The sequence below is a fragment of the Chlorocebus sabaeus genome, chromosome 11 (genome assembly GCF_047675955.1).
Source record: "Chlorocebus sabaeus isolate Y175 chromosome 11, mChlSab1.0.hap1, whole genome shotgun sequence".
Taxonomy (NCBI): domain Eukaryota; kingdom Metazoa; phylum Chordata; class Mammalia; order Primates; family Cercopithecidae; genus Chlorocebus; species Chlorocebus sabaeus.
The window spans coordinates 84547256-84561853 of NC_132914.1; the positions used below are offsets into that span (position 1 = coordinate 84547256).

The window sequence follows — 14598 nt, forward strand, 5'->3', positions numbered from 1 at the left end:
TCTATGAACCAGTGACTTATGGGTCTGGCATTGATAGGAGGCCTGCCCAAGGTTTTCTTTGGCTAATGGGAACTCTCTGTGCTTTTGGGTCATGTCACACCATTAGCAGGTTCTTGCTGAATGTTCTTGTACAGTTTGGATTGCCTTTTACACTCTGGTAATACTCAAGAGAAGAACATAACCCAGATAGCCCCCTCTCTCTCAACCTTAATCGTCATACATATTTAAAAGAAATCCAGAACACATCCAGGAGCCTGGAGCACCAAATTAGTGCCTGCATTTACACTGCCCAGCTAAGATTGTCATAAATAAACTAAAACACAACCAACCTACAACCCTGGGCAGGAGAATGAATGTTACTGAATTCTCCTGAGTTTAAGGATAGTTTTGTTTTTGATTTGTTTTTAATGGAGTCTCATTCGGTAGCCAGGCTGGAGTACAATGGCATGATCTTGGCTCACTGCAACATCCATCTCCTGGGTTAAAGCAATTCTTCTGCCTCAGCCTCCCAAGTAGCTGGGACAGCAGGTGTGCACCACCACACCCAGTTAATTTTTGTATTTTTAGTGGAGATGGGGTTTCACCATGTTGGCCAGGATGGTCTTGATCTCTTGACCTCGTGATCTGCCCGCCTCAGCCTCCCAAAGTCCTGGGATTACAGGTGTGAGCCACCACACCCGACTGGGGGATAGGTTTTTTTTTTTTTTTTTTTTTTTTTTTTTTAAGTCTTACTGTGATAATAGCTAACCTTAAAGATGTGATAGTTAGATGAAGGGGAGACAAGAATTAATGATATCAATAGCCCGTCTATTATATAATAGAGATATGTATGGAGCACTGCAGGAATACAAAGAAGGGGAATTAAACAAAAATGGCACAACGTAGGTATAAGAGCCAGAAAACGTGTTGTACAGGAGGTAAATCTTTATATCAGGCAGGAGATGTATCTAGTCTAATGTGTAGGAGTTGTTTTTGTTTGTTTGTTTGATTGATTCTGCCAGAACAAGGGAGCAGATCGAGTAAGTCATGAAGTAATAAAGGACATGTCACATTTGATGAGCTCCAAGCAGTTTAGTTCTGCAGGAATAAAAGGGTGTCTAAGGGAGAATGAGTGGAAATAAGATTAGATAGTAAAACAGTAAACAGATTATGAAGGGCCTTACATGACATGAATAGATTTTAACCTCAATCCATTTTAACAGCCTTGTTTTCCCTTTTGTGAGTTACCCATGAGAGGGCCAGCTCTAGAACTAAAAATCTAATAGATCAGGTATGACATAGACAGATGATGAGTCACTCTTGATAAATAAGTGATTGGTATTTCAATAGCTAGAGTCAATGATGTATATGTTTTCAGATACAGATGATTCTTCAAGTTTTTCATCACTCTGGGAAGACCACAAGCTTTTTTCCTCCTTAAAATATAGCTTGCTTGGTTCTGGAGTAATAAATGTTGCTCTAGAAAGTTGCTTTTGGAAAGCAAGGACTTTAACTTTTCCACAATTGAACTATTATAATTTCAATTATAATTGTTGCTTAATATGTGTTCACTGACTTATTTAAAGTAACTTTCTAATTGGACAGCACTTCAGATAAATGTGAGTTCAAATTCTGGCGTTTCCACCTAAATTTACCTCTGCAACTAATTTCCCTTTTTGCCATTGTTTCTTTACCTTTAAGAAAGAGGTATAATTCCTATTTTTAGGGGTGGTGAAAACCTTTCATGAAACAATGCTATAAAATGCCTAGTACAGTAACTGGCATCTAGGAGGCATTTAATTAATGGTTGTCATTATTATCATTGTTGTACAAACTCTCCACTCCATTACTCTTGCTGATGCCCAACCTTGTGGAAGTTAAAGTCTACACAACCACAAATGGAGGCACATTTGTCACCTCTTGTCGGTAAAGATTTAATAACATTCTAGCCAGAGACATAAGCTTAGTTTGCTTCTGACGATTTTTGATATGGTTCAGCTGTGCCACCTCTAAGGAGCTCATTAGCAATACCTATAGCCTCATCAGTTGCTATAGGCATCACACTAACAGAGATTATTTTTCATTCTTGCCTTTACTTCATCCTCCCTTTTGCTCTTTCATGACCTGCATAAAAGACAGCATTTGCTTTACTCTTAAACAATTTGATGAGAGTCCTCTCCCTCTTTGTTCTCACAGGGAAGTGAATTGGCGTTATCATATAGCAAGATAGTGCTACATTCCAAATGCTTAAGTTTAATTCACTCATTAGTGAAAAATGTTATACTTGGAAAAAGATAATGGAGATCTAATGTGTATGCTATGAAGTTTCCCAGTAGAGCATTCCTTTTTAAAAAGAAATAATTAGATGAATAAATTAGATTTTAAGCACTGATCTACCTGTATACTCCAAAGAAGATGTAATTAGAAATGTAAGGAGTGGGACAGATATCTTTGTCAGTGGAGACATTTCTGTTAGAAGCCAATAAGTTTTGGAAAAATGTTCATCATCTAAAACTATTTTAAAATCTATAATTGTTACAAAGTATATAAAAAGTTGATTGAGCAAGCTAATTTAAATAAATGCATCAGATAAATAATGCTATACTTTTGGAAAATATATGACATATTCTAGATTTTAAGTTAACTTGCTATTTTAAAACCATAGGCAGAACTTCCAACACTATGTTGAATAGGAGTGGTGAGAGAGGGCATCCCTGTCTTGTGCCAGTTTTCAAAGGGAATGCTTCCAGTTTTTGCCCATTCAGTATGATATTGGCTGTGGGTTTGTCATAAATAGCTTGTATTATTTTGAGATACGTACCATCAATACCTAATTTATTGCGAGTTTTTAGCATGAAGAACTATTGAATTTTGTCAAAGGTCTTTTCTGCATCTATTGAGATAATTATGTGTTTTTTGTCTTTGGTTCTTTTATGTGATGGATTACCTTTATTGATTTGCATATGTTAAACCAGCCTTGCATCCCAGGGATGAAACTGACTTGATCATGGTGGATAAGATTTTTGATGTGCTGCTGGATTTAGTTTGCCAGTATTTTATTCAGGATTTTTGCATCAATGTTCATCAGGATTATTGGCCTACAATTCTCTTTTTTTGTTGTGTCTCTGCCAGGCTTTGGTATGAGGATGATGCTGGCCTCATAAAATGAGTTAGGAAAGAGTCTATCAATGATAGATTGGATTTTTAAAAATGTGGCACATATACCCCATGGAATACTATGCAGCCATAAAAAATATGAGTTCATGTCCTTTGTAGGTACATGGATAAAGCTGGAAACCATCATTCTCAGCAAACTATTGCAAGGACATAAAACCAAACACGCATGTTCTCACTCATAGGTGGGAATTGAACAATGAGAACACTTGGTCACAGGAAGGGGAACATCACACACCAGGGCGTGTCATGGGGTCGGGGGAAGGGGGAGGGATAGCATTAGGATATACCTAATATAAATAACGAGTTAATAGGTGCAGCACTCCAACATGGTGCATGTATACATATGTAACAAAACTGCACGTTGTGCACATGTACCCTAGAACTTAAAGTATAATTATAAATACAATAAAAATAATAAATAAATAAATAAAACCATGGCAAAAGGATGGTGAAAATAATGTAGCAGTGAGTCATTTACATTCAAGAGTGTATTATTCTTTTAAATATTAATAGGTAATCACCTAATCGTCATCATATGATTACTAATAGGTAATCATCATCATTAGGTGATTATCTATTAGTATTTAAAAGAAGAATATACTCTTGATACCATTATATTTCAATGTTGTCCTAGGTGATACAGGGAAATAGGCTACATCTTTTGTCTAGGACATAATCGAAAACAGAGAGTAGTAAATGCTTGCCATGGTGTATTTGTCTGTCCAGACTCCCGTAACAGAATACCACGGACTTGGGTAGCTTAAACAACAAAAACCTACTTTTGCACATTTCTGAATGCTAGAATCTCAAGATCACATGCCAGTAGGGTTGGTTTCTGGTGAGGAGTCTTCTCCTCACTTGCAGACAGACTCTTCCTCACTGTGTCCTCGCATGATCTTTTCTCTGTGTGTGCATACTCCTGGAACCTCTTTCTTTTCTTATAAAGACACTAGTCCTATTGAATTAGGACACCACTCAGATGACCACATTTAAGTAATTACTCCCTGTCTCCAAATACAGTCACACTGGGAGTTAGGGCTTCAACATATAAATTGAGGGATGGGTACAATTTAGTCTATAAGACATGAATATTCAAAATAACCAAAAAAATATAAATAGTCTTATTTTTATTGTCTCAAGAAATTGACATAAAAGAAAAGCTGACTGGAGAAGCATGCATGTGAATAAGATCTAAATACATAGAAAAACAAAAATTAGCCACTTTTGGAATGAGACATTTTACTTACAGATGATTAACATTTGCTGGCAAACTGTTTATTTTCACTTTTGCTTATAAAAAAATGATATATTTTTAGTCCTAATAGAGTAATAAATCCTAGATTAATTCTTAGCTGTGTGAACCTCTGGGATGTCAACCTGTCTAGACATGTTCACCGATTGGTGGGATGAGTTCACAGGAATCCTATTTACATAAGGATCTAAGGAGTCTCTTGGGAGAAAACACATTCTAAGAGAAGTCATGGACCATAAGCTTAATCAGTGAAAAGAAAAGCTCTTATCTTTTTAGAGGAAGCATATTTCAATCAGAATTATCTATCCTACTAGCCATTTATGAACATATGTTTGCAGTATATGGCATATTTCACAAAAAAATCTGTAGGTACTGAAACAAAAGCAGCACTTATTTACTCTATCCAAGTGTTACAAATAATTGGAAAATAGGCACTTCCTTCCCATTTCTTAACACTCGGCTATATAGCTTTAGCTTCAAGAGGACTCCAGAATATCTGTAATGGGATGGCAATGCCCAGTATATGGTAGGAATCCGCGGTCATCCAGAGAAAATAGAGAAAACCATGATAACTTTGGAAAAGGTGAGTACCTGGTATAATTCCTAATAATATACGGTGGCAGTGGAAATTGTTCTCAGCACAAGGGCCAGCATATTTTAGCAAATTCTGATATCAGCAGTTGTGATCTCAGAGGAGAAGAAATAAAATCACAGATGCCAGTGGTAAATAATTTCAGACATCTGTAGTTGGCATAACCAAATGTCACACTTTGTCAGAGACAGTTCTCATTATACTTAATTGACAGGGTGCTTATTAATATACCCCATTGCAGTTTTCAGTCTCTCCCATTCTGCTTAAAATTATTTTTAACCAATCCTGTGAATAGAAAAGTTTGGAATCTGGAGCAGTGCCTTGAAAGGTAAGGATAGAGTGGGTTAAATTAAATTGTACTTTATTAAATTACTGCATGAAATATTGTATTGTACTGTAGTTTATGTACTAAAACATGTAAGGCACTCTCAGCCATGTAACTGGATGATTAGTAACTTTTGCTAAAAATGACAATGGTAAAACAGAAATTTCTGTAGTTGCATGATTACTTTATGTACATATCTGAGCTAATATGCTTTCCTACAGAAACTTCAGTTCTAGCATGTTTCTGTATTTGGATCTGTTAAGGAAGGCACCATATTTATCTGCCGGAGGGGGAGTGTGAAAATAATTGGAGTCAGTATTGTTCACTGGACAAAAATCAGTGTTGCTCACTGCTCATTTCCATGGGTTAGCTCTGGGAACATCAGTTAGAAATTGGACTCCAGAAAAAAGATGGAGAGGACATAGGACACTCTAGATAAAATGAGAATTAAAAGATTCCTTTATTACTTTAGATTCATGGCAGGAATGTAGGGTCCAGATTGATTTTATTTCTGAGAATATCTTCTTAGTAGATTAGGTTAAAGTATTAAAGGTACAAGTTATATCATATCTGAGAATTCTCCTGATTGCAAATGAAGTTTCACTAGAATCACATTTTTACCTGGCACCTACCACTATTATCTGGCACTAGACTTTTTCTGTAAATGCCAAAGAAATTGAGTGTTTATGCAGTATTAAGCCTTAGATTAGTCTTTTAACCTCAGCAATACTGACATTTAGAACTGATCATTCTTTTTATAAGGAGTTATCCTATACATTTCGGGATTTTTAGCAGCATCCTCAACCTGTATGCACAAGATACAATAGTACAACTTTCTACCCTTACAATATTTCTCGATAGTGTCACATCTACCTAAGGCGGATGGAAAGGAGAAAATTGTCCCATGTTGAGAAATACTGGCTTAGAATAACGTCATGAATTTCTTGAAATGGGACTCCTTGTACATGTTATCATGGAAGCAAAATTTCAAAGTCACATATAACCTCACTTGTATAGACACAGCCTCACTGTCTGGGCTTAAAGCCAGAATTAGAATTAAGTATCTCCCAATTCCCTAAGACAATCAGGAAACCCATTTTTCTACCTCCCTTCTCTCTAGTTTGACACCATTTCTTTTGGACAATTAAACTACAGTACTTTAGGCTCCTTAGAGGAAAGCTGCTGCGTAAATGCAAAGTAATAATGGATAGTGGCTGGCCAACTAAATGAAAGAAACTCTACTAAAAAGCTAACTGTCTAAATTAAGAAGTCCACGCTCACGAATGAATATTCATGGACATATTTTCATACTAATATACTGAAGTAATATCAGACTCCTGCTAGCAGATTAATTCGAAACCAAGAGAGACATCTATTTTTGAAACTAGAAACATTGATCTTGTGATGATGATCTGTAACAATAACTGCATTTCTCCCATAGAAGGTGAATGATATAATAATTTGAAAATGATGAATGCTGATCATGTGGAGATATGCATGCTTATTAGTTTGACTTGTTTTAATGGAATTTTCCCCTAAGGGTCCCGGTAGTAGACAACAAACTTATCATATATAAGAAATAGTTGTTCTTACTGTTACTTTTATCACAGAAAATACAATCACTGACTATACTTTAGCACCATCATAAATATTCAAATACTAATATCTTGCTGCCCAGTGGGAATTTGAGAGGTTGGTGATGAAATATACATTGTTGAATGGAAAGTTTCATTAATTCCAAGGAGAAAGAATAATAGTTACGTCTCCCCTGAAAAGAACAACCCTATTTAATTAATTTTTGAATTGTAGGCTTGATTTCACTAAGAAAGGTAAATGGGATAAGTAGTTAATTGTACTATAAATTTATCTAGTTAATTTATTTGATAATCTACCTGAGTTGAATAGCTGACTTAAGGCTAATATCTTAATTCTGATGAAATGTAATAATAAATAACATTAATTTGGAACAAAGGGCTAAGTGAGCTCATAAGTATTTCTTCTATGTCTGCCAGCCCTCTATCTCCTCATCACTCATATGTTCTTTTTTCCAATCATTGAGCCTGTCTGACTTGATCACATACCAGACTCTTCACCTTATTTACTCATTTACTCCTACTAATCATTTAGCTTGGAACACCACAATCCATTTTTAATAATCTTTTATTCATCCTTTAAAATTCAATGCCCTAGATTTTATTTCCTCTCTGAAATCTTACCTCTACTCTCTTGAGTAAATTGAGTCTCTCCTCCAGTGGCTTGCTACTACCTTTGTTCTCTCAGCCACCTCATTGTAAAGCAGTTTATCAGGTCATACACTAGCCCTCTGAGAATTTGAGCTCTTTAAGGGAAGGACACCTTCTTTTGCTGACATTTGCTTATTCAACACAGCAAATTCACAGGGCAGATGCCATACAGATATTTGTTGAATAAATGAGTGAATTAATTAAAAATACTATATAGTTTAAATTTGCTTTTGCAGAATATATTATTTGAAAGTAACATATATATTTATTTACTTGTTTCTTATCTGTATTCTTTGTCCTTTAGCTGCAACACTATCCCTTCTGTGTTTCTGGAGGGGCGAAAACCTTGTATTTTACTTTATCGATATTCTCATTCTCTACACCAAGCAGTTGCACGATACATATTTATTGAGGGGAAAATCACATAGTTTGATCTTGATAATACTGTGGAATGGGTCATTTACAATAACTGTGAATAATACTGTGGAGTGGCTCATTTACAAATAAACTAAACCTTTCCTCACAGAGGACATTCTGATAATACTTTCAATGCCTGTTATAATACTGGGACTCTGCAAGCGTTTTGTAAATAAACTAACAGAGTGATTTGGACCAAAGTCTACTCATGGATTTTTTTGATGTAATTATTACAAAAATGCCCTGTAGCAAAAGGTATGTTATTATTTGAAGGCATTAGATAATGTAGGGCAAAAGAATATGTATAGGTTGAAGCCAGGTGCGACCGGAGGTATTTAGGAGTAAAAAGTACTGATAGACAAGAAGGGTTGAAGGTAAGAGTGAAGGAGAAGGTGATAGATGATAAGCTGTTGGATGGAGGGGGAAGGAATTAGGACAAAAATACAGGTGAAGTTTTGAATCTGAAAAAGAAGAGAGTGAAGTCATCTAAAATGAAGTATACCCTCTTCCTGGGTGTTCTGTTTGTCTTATGTTAAAGTTCAGAGTCTTTAAACAAACCCTGCAGGGCCCTCCATTATCTAGTTCCAGCCTGGCTATACACTTCAGTCTATCATGTCCTGAACTTCATCTGTGTGATCTTTCTTGAGTTCTTAAATGTCCTCAGGGTCTTCACTCATGCTGTTCTCTTTGCTGGTAACCATCATCCTCATCTTTCTTTCCTCTTCTATCCAGTTCTTGCCTTACATGACACAACAAGAAAAATTTTTCTAACTTTTTACACTAGGTTAGAAGTTAGCAAATTATAGGTACCTTAAAAGTTTTATATATTAATATCTGCCTTTCCTGCTGAACTATAATTCCATGCTTTCAGACAAAGAATCTGTATGTTTTGCCATTATATCCCCAACTCCCAGAACAGTATTTGATGTAAATTTTTAGTTGAATTGATGTATAAACATTGTAGTTGGATGAGAAAAATGAAATATAAACTAATATAGAGATATTTATTGAGAGAAAGAAAAGCAGATGCATTACTTCTTAGATATGTTCTTTTTCTTCATGGTGAAATATCAGGGAAGAGTTAAAATTTTCAGGTAAATAAAATAATTTCAAAACAGGCAAAGGAGAATATTCAATAGGGAATAAAACAGACTCAATTTAGGTTTTTTCTTTCAAGGTGGCTGACTAGGGACATTGCATGCCAATTCCCCTGGAAAAAAAAATAGAGATTACTGATAAATAGTCATCTGAATGGCTGAGGGAGGAGACCCAGGACCTGTTGGAGTGCCCACAGGAAGAAGCTAGAGCACAGAAAAGAGAAGCAGTTGCTCTGGCAGAGATAGAACCGCAAGGAACTTGGAACCTTGCAGAAAGGGTAGATGGAAGTGCTTTCCTGCTCCCTTTATTGCTGTGACAATCTGCTCACTGTCAAACTGCTGAGTCCCTCTGCTCTCCTGATCCAGGACAAGGATGTTGGTAGAGATTTGGGAAAGTCCTGGGGACAGGGAATTAGGTGGCCAGCTCATGCAGGTGAACCCATACTCCCCTCAGGCCTGAACTGAGACAGCAGGTGCCATACTGGTCATGCACTTATGGTGGGCCACTGTCCTGCCAGGAGAACCTCAGTCCTTGAGTCACATCACCACTGAATCCCCCACAAACGTACGCTACAAACCATTCTGACTTTGGCAAGCACAGTGGACAGGCAGGTCCCTGGGGAGCTGCAGGAGCCCTGTATATATAATCCTTGGCGTGGGCTGTCCGTAATTGGGGTGCAGCATAACTCAACAGAGTCCCCTTAAGAGAAAGGAAATGTGGGTGTAGTGAATTGAAATTATATCCAGCTTCATGTCGGATCTCAGAGGAATAAAATTAGAAATCAAGACCAAGAGGAACAAACCCAAAGCTTTCAGAAGAAATAACAAAGATCAAAGCAGAACTAAATGAGGTTGAGACCAAAAACACTGTAGAAAGGATCAAAGCAATGAAAATCTGGTTATTTGAGAGTATTAACAAGACTAATAGACTATGAAAAAAGAGGTAAGACTCAAATACAGTCAGAAATGACAAAGATGATATAACAATGATACCACAGAAATACAAAATATCCTTAGAGATATTTTGACTATGAACATCTATATGCATACAAACTAGAACTAGAACATCTATAACAGTCATATTCATGAGTATGAGTATCTATATATGTACAAACCAGAAAACATAGAAGAAATTGATATGTTCCTGAAAACATACAAAATCCCAAGATTGAATGAAGAAGAAATTGAAATCCTAAACCGCTGAATAGTGAGTTATGAAATTGAATAAGTAATACAAAACCTACAAATCAAAAAAGCCCTAGATGAGACAGATTCCTACCTGTATTATACCAGACATACAAAGAAGAGCTTGTTCCAAACTTACTGAAACTATTTCAAGAACTCAAGGAGGCAAGACTACTCCCTAACTCATTCTATAAAACGAGTATTATCCTGATACCAAAATTTGGCAAGGAAACAGCAAAAAAAGAAAACTCTAGGGCAATAATCCTAATGATGGAAATGAAGATCTTAAAAAAAAAAAAAAAAAAAAAAAAAAATGATTAGCAAAGAGTAGCAAACCAAATCCAGGAGAACATCAAAAAGATAATTTATCACAATCAAGTGGGTTTTATCCCTGGGATGCAATGATGGTTCTACGTATGCAAATCAATAAATGTGAAAGAAAATTAAAAACAAAAACTTTACGATCTTTTTATTTGTATTTAAATCATCTTTATTTGCATAATACTATACTAAGAACTATAATTGCATTAAACTTCAATTTGAGAAAAGTGTAATCACTTAAGTAATAGCCGTTACTTAAACTGAAAATGAGATCAGTCTAAATTACTTTTGAAGAGAGCAAAAATATTGTCAGGTTTCTTGCTGTGGCTCTGGATGTTCAGTAGCAGGCTCCTTTGAAGGCAGAATCAACCCTGAAGGGAACTTGCTTCTACCTTCAGAATGTGGGGTTGGGGTAAAATCCCGGTCTTGGGTGAAGGTAAGGAGGAAAACCCCTAGGTGGATAGACGTTTCTCATTGCAAATGGAGCATGTGGTGGATCTGGGAAATTCCTTGGTGGATAGTAATAACCTCGAGAAGCTCCAAACATGGTTCCTGGAGGAGGTGGGGGGAAAGGAGGTCCTCTTCTTATGAACGGTCCCCTTGTATTCACTGGAAACAATGGGCCTCTGATTGAAGCTAGAGGGGGAGGAACAAAGTCAGTGTCAGTTGCTTCATTTGTAGCAGGGAGAGATGAATCAGGTACATTTAAATTACCAGGATCATCTTTGGCATCATTTCTCCTGGATTCCATTTCTGAAGGCATTGACCCATCCATTTTATCCAAGGAAGGCCTATTAAAACTTCTGAGTTCTGCTGGCCCAGACAGTTTATCAGAATTAGAATAAAATCTCTCTTCCCTTTGTGGAGGAAGAGCTGAATCAGGATATGATTGTCCTCGTGAAGGAAACATCATCCTACGGTCCTGTTCCCACGGAGATGACAGGGATCCAGTGTCAGAAGGAGCCCTGTGAGGATCGGTTACCGTATCACAGCCTGGTTCTCCTCTTTCATTGGTAATCTGATGGTCCAGAGGATTCCCTGGGCCTCTTGGGCCTCTTCCTCCTCCCCTCGGAAGCACAGGTGAGAGTCTGAGTGGACCCTCCAACAAAGTCTGAGGAGAGAGTAAAGCTCTCGTTTCAGATGAAGGCCGACCCAATGGTGAGGGACCATATGGGGAATGCTCTCTGTCAAATGCTGTATTTGAAACATCAGGTGCACAAGGATCTTTTTCTAAAAGTTCAAATTTAAACTCTGCTTCAGTTAATCTTTGTCTGTTGTGAGCATTTTCTTTCCTTAAATCATTGAGGTTTCTTTCAGCAGTCAGAGCTGCCAACCAATTATCATGTCCTTTTTTCTCGTAGAAAATAACCTGCCTTTGATAAAAACTAATAGTTCTCTCCAATTCTTCTTCAAGATCTTTGGCTAGCTTTCTACAGGTCTCTAGCCCTTCAGTCGTATGGCTGATCTTTTTTTCCACTTTAGAAAGTTTCTCTTCTTCCTCTATCCGGTAATTTTCCTCTACTGTCAATTTCCTGTGGAGTTTCATTTCATTTTCTTGATATAATTCCGTCATTATTTTAAGTTTCTGTTGAAGCTTCTGATTCTCACTTTCAAAATACATGTTTTCTGACTGCAAACATGCTTGTTCAGTCTGAAGATTTTTAATATGCTCTGTATGCTCTTCCTTTGTTTTATCAGCTTCAGATAACTGAATAATAATGTGGTTTCTTTCTCCTTCTAAGGTTTTTAAAGAAACATTTAACTCAGCAGCATGAATCAGTTTCTTCAAAGCTCCTTTTGGAGGATCATCTAAGTAAGCAGCATTTTCCGATTCACCATTCACTTCTAATTCCAAGTTATCATCATCCATTATGTCCTCTCCAAGCACAGCAGCCCGATCTTTCATCTTTAGCAAGCATCCAGTCAGAGTGTTGATGTGATTTTCTTTATCACTTAGAACTTGTTCTGCCTGTACTTTGGAGTCTTCAAATGTTATTTTCTGTTTATTAAGTTCACTCACTTGTTCTTTCCATACTTCAGCTTCTTGCAAAAGCTGCTTCTGGCTTTCCTGAAGTTGAGAATTTTCATTCAAAGCATCTTTTATTGCTATTTCCCGTCGTTCTTCATTCATGTTAAATATCTTGCAGATGATTTTGGCTTCAGCTATTTGTGATTTGAGGGATTTTGACACATCTTCTAGAGACCGTATCCTTTTTGAAATATCCCCCATCAATTCATCTTGTTGAGAATGTTTAGATTTCTCTTCTTTGAACTCTTTTTCTAGACAGAGGATTTCATCCTCAAGTTCAGAATTGGACCTGTTCAGCTTTTCACAGGTTGTCTCCAAACTTCGTGCTTCTGCTGCCGCCTTCTCAAAGCTGGCATTCTCTAAAGATGACTCTGCCTCATAGGCTTCATACTCTTTTTGAAAAAGGCTAAATTTTTCAAGTAGTTTACATTTTTCTTCAATTAGTCCAGAAAGCATTGCAGCAAGTATTTTTTCTCTTCCCACATAAAGCCGACTTCTAACTGATCTAAAACTTCTCCACAAAAAAAGGAGAACAGCAAAAAATCCAACAACAGCTGCACATACCACCAGTTCCCAAGGGAAACCATAAGGATTCGAATCTGGTCTCCTACTTTCGGGCAGTGCTGCTACAACCCTGCGTAGCTCCTCCAGGACCAGCCCCAAATAGGGCTGAGGGGTAGCGCCGGGCTCCTCCATAGCGCCCAGGCTGCTCTGGGGTCACCGCAGTAACACTGGCCACAACAAGCAGTAGAGAACACGCCGCCTGGGGTCTGGAACCCGAATTCGCACCGGGCAACCAAGCGGAGTGGACCACTGTGGAGCCGGCTGCAGGGGTAGCTGAGGAACGCGGGCACCCCCCAGGCCTCACAGCCCCATGCTGCTACCCCCCAATCCCCCCGGCCCCCTTACTACACTTTACATCCTGAGGCAGCACAGTTCCGCTGTGCTCTGACCCGCCTTAGTTCTGGCAGTTTTCACATCACATATTTTGAAGCTCTGTTGTTTGGTGAATACACTTTAAAAATTGCTGTCCTCTTCATGGATTAAACATTTGATCATTATATAATCTGTTTCTGGTAATTTTCTTTGCTTTACCTGATATACATACAGGCACTCTTGCTTTCCTTGCATTAATGTTTGTGCAATACACCTTTTTTCATCCTTTTAAATTGTCCATTTTAACAGATGCAGAAAAGCATTTGATAAAATCCCAAATCTTTCATAATAAAAATCCTTAACACACAACGCATTAAAGGAGCTGATACGGTTTGGCTCTATCTCCCCACCCAAATCCACCTCAAATTGTAATCATCACATGTCAGTGGAGGATCCTGGTAGGAGGTTATTGGAGCATAGGGGCTGATTTCCCCCTTGCTGTTCTCTTGTTAGTGAGTGAGTTCTCATGAGATCTGATTGTTTACAAGTGTGTGAAACCTCCCCCTTCTCTCTCTCTCTCTCTCCTGATCTGTAGTAAGACATAATTGCTTCCCCTTCATTTTTTGCCACGATTGTAGGTTTCCTGAGGCCTTCCAGTCATACTTTCCGTTAAGCCTGCAGAACTGTGAGTTAATTAAACTTGTTTCCTTTTTAAATTACCCAGTCTCAGGCAGTTCTTTATAGCAATGTGAGAATGGACTAATACAAATCCCTAAGAAAAACAATATGGAGATTTTTCAAGAACTAACTATAGAACTACCATTCAACCCAGCAATCTCACTACTGGGTATATAGTCAAAGGAAAAAGCAATCATTATATGAAAGAGACACCTGTCCTTATATCTTTATTTCAGCAGTATTTGCAATATCAAAGTCATGGAATCAACCTAGGTGTCCGTCAAGGTGGACTGGATTAAGAAAATGCACTGTATATACACCATGGAATGCTCACTGCAAAGAAAAAAAATGAAATAGTGTCCTTCATAGCAACATGGATGCAGCTAGAGGCCATTGTTCTTAGTTAATTAACATACAAACAGAAAAC

At 37.5% G+C, this 14598-nt stretch overlaps 1 pseudogene; it reads right to left on the reverse strand.

The window, feature by feature from the left end:
* Positions 1 to 10897: 10897 nt before the first annotated feature.
* Positions 10898 to 13313, reverse strand: LOC103238818 (cTAGE family member 8-like; annotated as a pseudogene).
* Between the last annotated feature and the right edge of the window lie 1285 nt (positions 13314 to 14598).